Here is a 10,561-nt window from a genome sequence, read left to right as displayed (position 1 = left end):
TTATGCTTAGGGTGTGAGCTCTAAGAAGATATAGAATATTGAACCTTGTGGTTTAGACTAGTATTGTGGTTTGGCATGTTGTATCTTGTGATTTAGTGTTAGGCTTGATCATGGTGAGAGAACTTAGTTTATTTTAGACCTTAGTAGAAAGATTTCGCAGTGCCAATATGAGAATTATAAGTTGAATCAAATGAGTATGGTATTTAAGGGGAATAGTATAGTTGAGAGAGCATTTGAGAAGTGATGCTAAGCTTGAAAGTAAGAAGTTGTGTTGCCTACGGCCTAGCAATCCTATCCTAGTTTATGAGTTATATAATTATATTCCATGCTATAGAGTTATATCAATGTTGTAAGTCCTTAGTCAAATGTCTTGTTCAGAGCATGCCCAAAATTCTTTGCTCCCTAATGTCAATAGAATTTCGTAGAAAAGTGCTGAAGAAATACTCCATTTGAGTATGGGTAGTCAGTATAATCCAGTCCATATAGCCTACAGTCTAGTTTAGCAAGCAAGGAGATAAGCTCCTATAGATTCTTAATTTATCAGCTAGTCTTACTATCCGTAGTCTTATACGTATGTACATTCCAATAGGCAATGTGTTTGTGTCCAATTAAACTATGAATTCAGCTCAATTCAAGCATTAGTTTCAGTTTCAGATATTAAGTCATGATTCAGTTCGTAAGTATCCTGTGTAGTATCACAGTCTCTTCCTAGTATTTTCATCAAATTATTATCATTCAGGGATGAACGATCACAAGAGGGGGATGTTGTAATACCCTGAGTTTTAATGTCATAAACCTCTCATCCTTTCTCATAAGATCAGATCCAGTGCAAAGTAATGGTTACTCATAAGTTGACACTCTCGTTTCTATCTTAGCCATATAGTTATTTTTCTTGAGGATTCATGCACGACTAGTTCAGTAGCTCATTATTCTTGAGATCCAGTGATTTAGTTCTATCAGTTACACATGATAGCTTGAAGACTAATATTGCTCTGTGTTTCAGGTTAATTATCCACATTCGAGGATGAATGTCCCCAAGAGAGAGATATTGTAATGCCCCGTACTTTCCTAAGCTAGTAAACGAACCGTTATTCGTTTATTCGAAAACCCTAATTTTGTAAGCCATATTTGGGTACCTAAATTACCAAGAGTACCCTAGTTATAAGAGAGCTTACGATGTGTTAAGTGTGGTTATATGAGTCACTTAAGGTAGTACAAGCTAAGAGTTTCGAAATCCATCAAGTTTTAGTGTTTAAATTCGCAAGGGTCATCTTTGAATGAGCATAACTTGATAAATATGTGGTATTTCTGATATTTCTACCCACAAAATTAAAGAGAATCAAATTATCTTTCCAACGATACTAATTGCACCAAAATCCGACACCCGATCTAGGAGTTATGACTTTGCGAAGTAGAGTGCGTCGCCTAACCAATCGCGCATGGCCACTGGAAAGCATATCCGATAGCATATGCGGCACCTATGTAAATATAGGCGATATCATATGCGGCGCCTATGTAAATATAGGCGATATCATATGTGGCGCCTATGTAAATATAGGTGATATCATATGTGGCGCCTATGTAAATATATACGATATCATATGCGGCGCATATCTTATGGTTTCAAGTGACTTAAACACTCCGTTTTTGGGTTATTTTGAGGGCAATTAAGTCTTTTGGCACTCCTTACACACCCCTAAACTTGACCTTACGAATTTAATAGATTCTAAACACATCATAACCCTATTATCAGTCTAAGTTCATCATCCAAGAGCACTAAAGGAGAAAAACAACTAGGGTTACACAATCAACATTGAGGGTCTAATATTTCAACGAATTTGTTACCATAAAGGTATGTGGGGTTATGAACAAGAACACCCTTTCGTTCTTGTGCCAAAGTTTGCATTATTTTACAAAGATACATGATTTTTACATGTTTTTATCATGAATTTGAAGTGATAAATCTTATCCTATGTTGTTGTTCAAGATACTATGATTATTTTGAATGTTTAGAAAATAAACTCCCTGAGTTTGAGATTATTGTTATGATTAAAGGCTGAAATTTTTCAGATTTCCGTATAAATTATGCATGCTTGTGATAAAAAGCATAAATGTTGAAATGTTTTGATTAAGTATCGCTATAAGGGTCATTAACCCACAATGAGATTGTTGTTTTGAGAATTTATGTGCTACATGCACCCATGTTTAGACTATTTTTAATGAAGTATAGAAAGATTTGACCTTTTGGTCACAACAGAATTAAAATTCACTTTATGAAACGAGTTACAGATTTTATCATTTATTTAACTTAAGAAATATGAAATTACCCTTAAAGTGGATTTTTCTTGAGATTTTTGAGCATAGTATTGGGAGTAGTATTTAGCACCGAGTTGGGTATGTTACTATGGTTTCATACCCCAGAACTACGTGCCACCGTATGTTGAGACATTGACTTCCACTATATGTGGAAAATTGAGATAGTGATCACTGAGATGAGATTGTTCTACACCGATGGCAAGGGTTGGATAGCCCTAACCTTACAGGGGCAAGTCGTGGGACATCATGGGTGCTCACATGGTGTACATGTCGGTTAGAAGAACCTCCCAAAGAGTCATCCCTCATTCTTAGATTGATTTTACTGATTTAAAAGAGATTTGAAATGCAGATTTATGATGTATTCAATATTTCAGATTTCACTAAGATTACTTTGATGATTTGGAATCGAGATGGAAGTGAATTGAGATTTATTATGATGACTGTCATGTTTCACCCTATATATTTTACTGTCTTATGATTATGATGATTTTAATTCGAGCTAAGTGAGTCATTTATATCAGCATGCATATTTTTATAAACTGTGATGATATTAAGATATTATTTTATATATGCATTGCACCCCCATATGCTCGGTACATTTCCATGGTACTGATCCACATATTCGTACGTGGGCTACATTTTCTCGGAATGTAGGTACTAGGTGTAGCGTACATCTTCAGATCCAATCAGTTCGCGGCATCCAGTCAGCAGGTGATGAGTCCTTTTAATTCAAGGGCTTGAGTTAGTTATACAGTTTGAGAAGTGTTGTATTTTCTTTATTCAGTCGTATTGAGTTGGGTTAGTCGAGAGTCATGACCCAGCTACCTACAGTCAGTACTAGTAGAGGCTTCATAGACAGTCAGTAGAAGTTGTTGTATTCAGTTTTGGTTGTAAAAGCAGAGTTGTAATCTTGTAAATTTAGTTTTGTATCTATCATATTCAGAAAAGAGTTATTTTTCGCATATTTGTATAGATTTATACTTTTTGTTCAGTTGCTTATGAGTTATGCCAGTAGAAGGGTTAGCTTGAGGTCACTTGTGATCCTAAGCACCGTGTGACGTCTCGGGACCCGATTTCGGGGCGTTACAGGAGTATTATTAAGAAGAATAGGCATTATGAAGTTAAATTATTATTAAATAAATAAATATTTTTTTAAGACCGGCTAAAAAGAAAAATAAGTCATATAAATTAGGACAAAGAATGTACTCCCTCTGTTTCAAAAAGAATGACTTACTTTTTTTTTAGTCTGTTTAAAAAAGAATGACTCCTTTTTTTTTTGGCAATACTTCAACTTCAACTTTCCACATGGCATGTTTAGGACCACAAGATTAAAGGGCATTTTAGTACATTTAACACAATTTTAACTTAAGGCCTCAAAATTCAAAAGTCTTTTTTACTTTCTTAAATTTTGTGTCAAGTCAAAGTAGGTCATTCTTTTTTAAACGAGGGAGTAATAGTTTTTTAATTTAATTTTTGAGGTTAAATTTATTTCAATGAATTAACGGATATAATATTTTAGTAAGCTTGTGATGCAAAAAGAGTCTTCTCTTTTAAAAAAAAGTTCTTTCGAAAAAAAATAAATAAAAAAAAGGTGGGGGCGGGGGTGCGGAGATTTTTAAATCCTCGGTGAAACCTGAATTTGTGTCTAACTCGACGAAAATGTTTTTCGTTGATAATCTTACTTTAGGGAGTGGAAATGATATTCCTTTCACATATCAAAAAGAAATGATAACTCCCTTAAATAATATTTCTTAATGATATTTTTTTCCCTCTTGAATAAAGATTTTTTTTCTTTTCCTTTTTAGAATTAAAATATAAAAATATATAACTTATACTATTGTCTCATTTATTTTTTAATTAAAAATAATACTTTTCTTTTAGGTTATAATAGTTACTAGTTTTATAAGGCCCGTGCTAAGTTCGGGTCCTAATTTGATATATTTTATGAATAAATTAGTTTAAAAAATATAAAATAATTATAACTGAAAAAGACCATAAAATTAAAAAATATTGATAAATTAATTTATGAGCATATAATTAATTTTTTCTTCTAATTTCTCAATTCAATTCAAGTTCAGTTTTGCAATCAGGAAGATGAAACGAAAGTTATCAAGTGAATCGATTATTTTTCTGAAGTCTTCTTATGTGCGGTGGAAAATGCATAATTTTATTTATAATTTCACATGGCAAGAATTTATGCTAGTTAAATGTGGTGCTTTATCTGTAATTTTATCCTAAATTAAGAAAAAAAATTAGACTTACTGAAATGAACATCGAGAATTAATTAATTCTCTCATGCTTACAAATATTGATTCTCAATTGATCAAAAGAGAGATTTTAAAAATAATTTGATCTGAATTCATATAATTGCCTTAATTTAACTTTATCAATAATTTTATTTTTCTGTATATGAAGTATATTTGATATTTTCAAAAGCAATGGACAAAATTTTCCACAAAATTTTTTATTCAATTCATAAACAATAATTAAGAAATACACTAGAACTATACTCAATTTGATAGAAATAAAATATAACCTCATACAATAATTAATTTTAATCCCTCATTTTTTCATCTTCTGCGTCCCCACGGTATTTGTACAAAACTTTTTCTTAGGAAAAATTAAATTATTAAATATAAATACTAAGAAAGAAGAAAAAAGTGATGGATTATTCACGCGACAGAATAAAGTTCTCTATAGTCAAAATACATTTTTTCTCAAGCTACTTTAAATAAAAGTTCATATAAAATATTAATTTTATCAAGACTATTTTTATTTTAAAAAATAATTAAATAGTTAATTTTGATTAAAAAAATAACAAAAGATAGTCAAATTAAAGCTTCTTGGTGGTGTGGGTAGCAAAGAAAAAAATTAAAGATTTTTGATCTTGTACTTCATAAAGCAAGAAGTACAAGTAATTTCATAAATAAAATTAATTATAGGTTATTTGACGTTTATATTTTGCAATTGACTTGATTAAATAATATGTAAATATGAGAAACAAAATATTATAATGGAAGATTCTAAAAATGTTTTATCAATTAGTTAAACAGTATAGTAATTTAAACTTTACTTTGTTGGCAAATATTTGATTTTTCACTTTGTAATCTCCTCCTTAATTTTTCTTGCCCTACTTCCAATTATTTAAAAAAAAAAGTTAATTAAACAATTGAAATTACAAGAAAAAACTTAATTTCTCATATTATGACACATGCACCAAGTGCAAAGATCCATATAACAAGAAAGAGGACAAAGTAACTTCATATATATCAATCAAATGTCACAGTATTACAGGATTAAGAAATTAATTAAATTACTATAATAACCTTGTGAGGACTATCAAAAATTGATAACCTCTCTTATATATCGTAGTAACTTGAAATAATGTACAATAAATTTTAAATTTTGTGGACAGACTCGTAACAACAGAAAATTTAAATTCCGAAGACATCATTTATTTATTAGTATTATTTTTTGATGAAATTAAATAATATCATCCGCAAGTAAAACGTAAAATTCAAAGTGAGCTTTGTAAAAGGAAGTAGTCTTCAAACTTGTGGGTAGCTATTAATTTCATGTCAGTTTCTTAAAAATAATATGTGATATATAGAGTTCTCTGAAACTATATGTGGGTTGAAGAAAGCGTGAAAATCGTTTAAATCGCTTACCTTTGCTTTAAAAATTAAATACCCCTCAACTTTGAACAATAATCATCCTCCCCCTTCCCCCACCCCTTTTTCTATTTAATTTTTCAAATTGCCTACTTTACCCTTAAATTTATATCAACATTTGTATCTTTCTTTTAAAAAAAAAAATCTTTATAATTCCAATTTTTTTTACAATCTATATAAAATATTTTTTTATTAAAAAAAACTAAAAATACTTCTTAGAAGAAAGAAGAAAAGAGAGAAATATTAGTTGAGTATATAAGTTAAGGAAGTTCTATAATGAAATAAATGAGCAAACTAATAAACTTAATTTTATCAAAAACATCTATTCATATGGGAAAATAATAGGTAATTATAAATTTATAAATATATCCCAATGCAGGTAATACAAAAATAATTAATAGCTGGGAGTCTTTGTGAAATAACCTCTCTACCTTTCCGAGGTAGTGGTAAGATCAACTTTCACTCTACTCTTCTCAAACCTCACTTAGGGGTTTCACTGGTATGATATTGTTCTAGAGGTATATTTATATAAATTAAATGATTATTGTTAATGAATTTTAAATTGTAATTCATTATTGACAACAAAAACTCGTTTATCTATTAGACATTAGAAATTATGAAAAAAGGCCAGAAATATCCTTTAAGTATTAAAATTGATTTAAAAATACCCTCTGTTAACCTATTGGGCCATAAATACCATTTAAGTATTGAAATTGGTTTAAAAATACCCCTCCATCCACCTTTATGGCTCAAAATACCCTTGAAACTAACGATTTTATTAGATCATAGTTAAAATTCGGAAAAGGGTCTGAAATACCCTTCAAGGATTGAAATTGATTTAAAAATACCCTCCGCTAATCTATTGGGTAAAAAATATCCCTCCGTCTACCTCTATGGCTCAAAAATACTCTTGCAACTAACGATTTTCTTATATTATAATTAAAAATTTTATTAAATGCGTGGCAATATTTTATTGGTTGAAACTAAATCAATTAAAATGTAAGCCCAATCTGAACCCAACTAAAACAAACGGATCCAAACCCTACAAAATTAATAATAATTTTGACTGGTAAATGGTGTGAAGTATGTTGTGTGAAGTGGTCTCCCACGGTGAATGTACTTGCCAGTGGTCGCAAGACAAGTTGATGTATATAAACAAAAACAGTGACACCTATTTAGGAAACAATGTTGTATTTTTTTTATACAAACTTAATGTATCACCTAAAATGAAATGAAGTAACAAGATAGTGTTGCTTACGACGTGGCATAACCAAGATATCTCAATTAGTTTTGCTAGCTAACACAGAGAAATATACATCACAAAGAAATATCAAACCAAAAATATAATTAGGGGATAGAATTCTTCATAAAGTTACATTAGACTGTTAGATTCTAAGTCAACAAAGTTCCTACATTTGATAACAAAATTACTCATAAAATCGGGTAGTTTAGTTGGGGCAAATTTTGTACAATTTGATTCGGGTAGTTTGAGTTGGGTTTGGATTGAATTTAATATTTTAATTAATTTAGTTTCAACCAATAGAAAGTTTTCACGTATTTAATAAAATTTTTCACTATGATTTTAAAAAATCGTTAGGTGTAAAGGGTATTTTTGAGTCATAAAGGTGGATGTAGGGGTATTTTTGGCCGAATAAGTTAGCAGGGGATATTTTTGAACCAATTCAATACTTAAAGGGTATTTCTGATCCTTTCTTTGAATTTTTAATTATGATTTAAAAAAATCGTTAGTTGCAAGGGTATTTTTGAGCCATAAAGGTGGATGAAGGGGTATTTTGAATCAATTTCAATACTTGAAGGGTATTTCTGGACCAATCGGTTAACGAAGGGTATTTTTGAACCAATTTCAATACTTGAAGGGTATTTCTGACCCTTTTTCGAGAGCGAATTAAAACATGCATTTATATACATAATTACATATATACACACGTACATATATATAAAATTTTTGTATCATAAAACTTACATTAGATTTTGTGATTAATTTCTAAAAAGAATTATTTTACTAATAATGTTAATGAATTTAAACAAAAATTAAAAATACCTAGGTTAAGAAAAGTAAATGTCACGACTCAATTCGACATGAGTGACACCCACCCCATTCTCCGGTGGGAGAAGCAATAACCCCGAAAGCATTAACCAACAAAGAAAAAAATGGAGAAAATTATCTCATTAATAGTTCAAAGATTCTAAACAAACTAATAAATGCGGAAATAAATACTACAATTAAAACACCCCTAGAATCTGAAAATTTGTGTAACAAAACATATTAAAAATGTTAAGAAGAGGATGCAACCCCAAAAATCAAAGAAAAACGTATAAAGTCCAAACAAAGGACCATGTGATCAAAGAAAGATTCCATGGTAGCCTGAATAAGCTACTCAACCTTGAAATCCGGATCACAGCTAGAGTCACAAGTGATGACTTACATGAGCCGCTAAAATATGCGCTGCACTAAATAAAAGTAAGAAAAGATGTAGTATCAGCACACAAGAATAACAATGTGCTGATAGAGTTATTTGGCCAATCCAAGATGGGAATATGAACATTTAGCCAAAACATAGTACAACAAGTTAATTCATGCTTATTCTAACCTATACCTGACATAACAAGTATCAATTAAGAAACTTAGGATTACAAGCAACAAGTCAAGCCATTTACAACCAAGTAAAGCAAGTCAAGCCAAGTCAAAACAAGTCAAGACAAGCTAACCAAATACCAAACATATAAATATATTTTCTGATTCACTCATGAAACCATCAAACTCATCTGAACCTCATACATAAATGCTATGGGTATCATAACCATTCTCTAGTCATGACCTACAGGGATAAATTTCGTCCATGTATCAAAACCCCAGACATAATTTATCTGTCAGTCTTATTCCACCAGTAAGCTGAGAGAATGTTCAAATACCAAAACATTCCTCATTTCACAATAAGGTAGTTAAAAATCATACAACAAAATAAATTCATTGAGTTGAATACACCAAACAACATGCACTAACAATCCATGCTAAAAAGTAGTTAATATGCACATATAGTACAAATTTGCTTAAAATACAATATCACAAACTACCTTGAACCAAGTTTGGACAACTCCACTAAGGCGGAACCTTGCCTTTTCATGCAATTTCTGTTTGATTTCGGTCTAAAAAATACATACAAATACATAATTAATGAAATGAACGACCATATTGGGGATTATAACTCACACCCAAACCTTAAGACCAAGCTCATGGTCATTCCCTCCCCGTTCTAGGGTTGTTCTACCTTAATTCACCTAAAACTACCAATTTAATGAATGATTTAGTGAAATAATGACATGAAAGGGTAAATTAATAATTATTTAACCAAAACCCATTGATTTTATATCCAAATTACTCCTTTTCACTAGAAAAACAACTAAAATCAACTCTTAACCCTCTCTAAATTGTGTAAACTAGCAATTCTAAGGTGAGATTAACTATTTACTAGTTAATGGGATGAAATTCTTACCTCAATGAAGCAAAACAATGATTGGCTAATATTTTTGCCCAAAATTAGCTTTCTCTTGCCCCAAAACGTGATTTGAAAAATTTGAGAGACTTTTAAAATAAAAGAAAATTTTCGTTGATATAGTGACATACATCTGCGTTAATCGCATTGACTAGGCAATATAGAAAGATTTTTTTCTCTTTTAGATATGTAGCTATTGCGGTATGCTGATATTTCAGAATTAGACGAAATAATTTGCATTTTTTATGAGGGATAATGGTTTGTCTTATAGCAACTATTGAGGTGTTTAACGTTTGTTTTACTTATTCTCAGGAAACAAACTCAGGAGCAGGGATAATTTGGAAAAATAAATATTGGATGGCTGCGATGGACCAATTGATGGACCGTCAGACTAGCCATCAATCCTTAGGTAGAAACCATAATATTTGGATAAAGAGAGATAGTCAAAGTGACTAACCATCGGACTTGCAATGGGTCACCGACCTAATCGTCGTAAGTTAAGCAAAACCAAGGATTTTTCAGAGACTAGGGAAGGGAGGCATGGAGGTACATCAAGCCTACGATGAGCCATCACATTGACCGCCAATCGTAATAACAAAACAAGATAAAATTGAATAGCTACCAACGGACCGTTAATAGTCTGACGGTCCGTCAGGCATATCGTCGGTGATGACGCGACATCCTGAGTTTAAATTTTAAATCCTAACTTTTTGGGAGCCTATAAATACCCAGCTTAGGGTTAGAATAATCATCTTTTGACTATTTACTGATTTGTAACGTAAAAATTTTCTGAGAAATAAGTTGAGAGCATATAGATTTCATTATTATTTTCTTGTAATTGGGGATTGGAGAAATATCTTTCAATTTGTATGTTAATTCTGAATCATTTATGAAATATATTTTTTTCATATTCTCATTAGTTATGTGTGGATAAAGCTCCCATAACTAGGGTTATGAGAGCCTTGGTGTATGTTAGGGTTGTGGGATTGATAAATTCTTGAAAATAACTTCAATTACATAATTGTCTCTTCAATTTTATGATTTCGCTTGGTTGAAAAC

This window comes from Capsicum annuum, chromosome 2, assembly GCF_002878395.1.
Source record: "Capsicum annuum cultivar UCD-10X-F1 chromosome 2, UCD10Xv1.1, whole genome shotgun sequence".
Taxonomy (NCBI): Eukaryota; Viridiplantae; Streptophyta; class Magnoliopsida; order Solanales; family Solanaceae; genus Capsicum; species Capsicum annuum.
The sequence above is the reverse complement of the archived record's forward strand: the minus strand, read 5'-3'. Positions refer to the sequence as shown.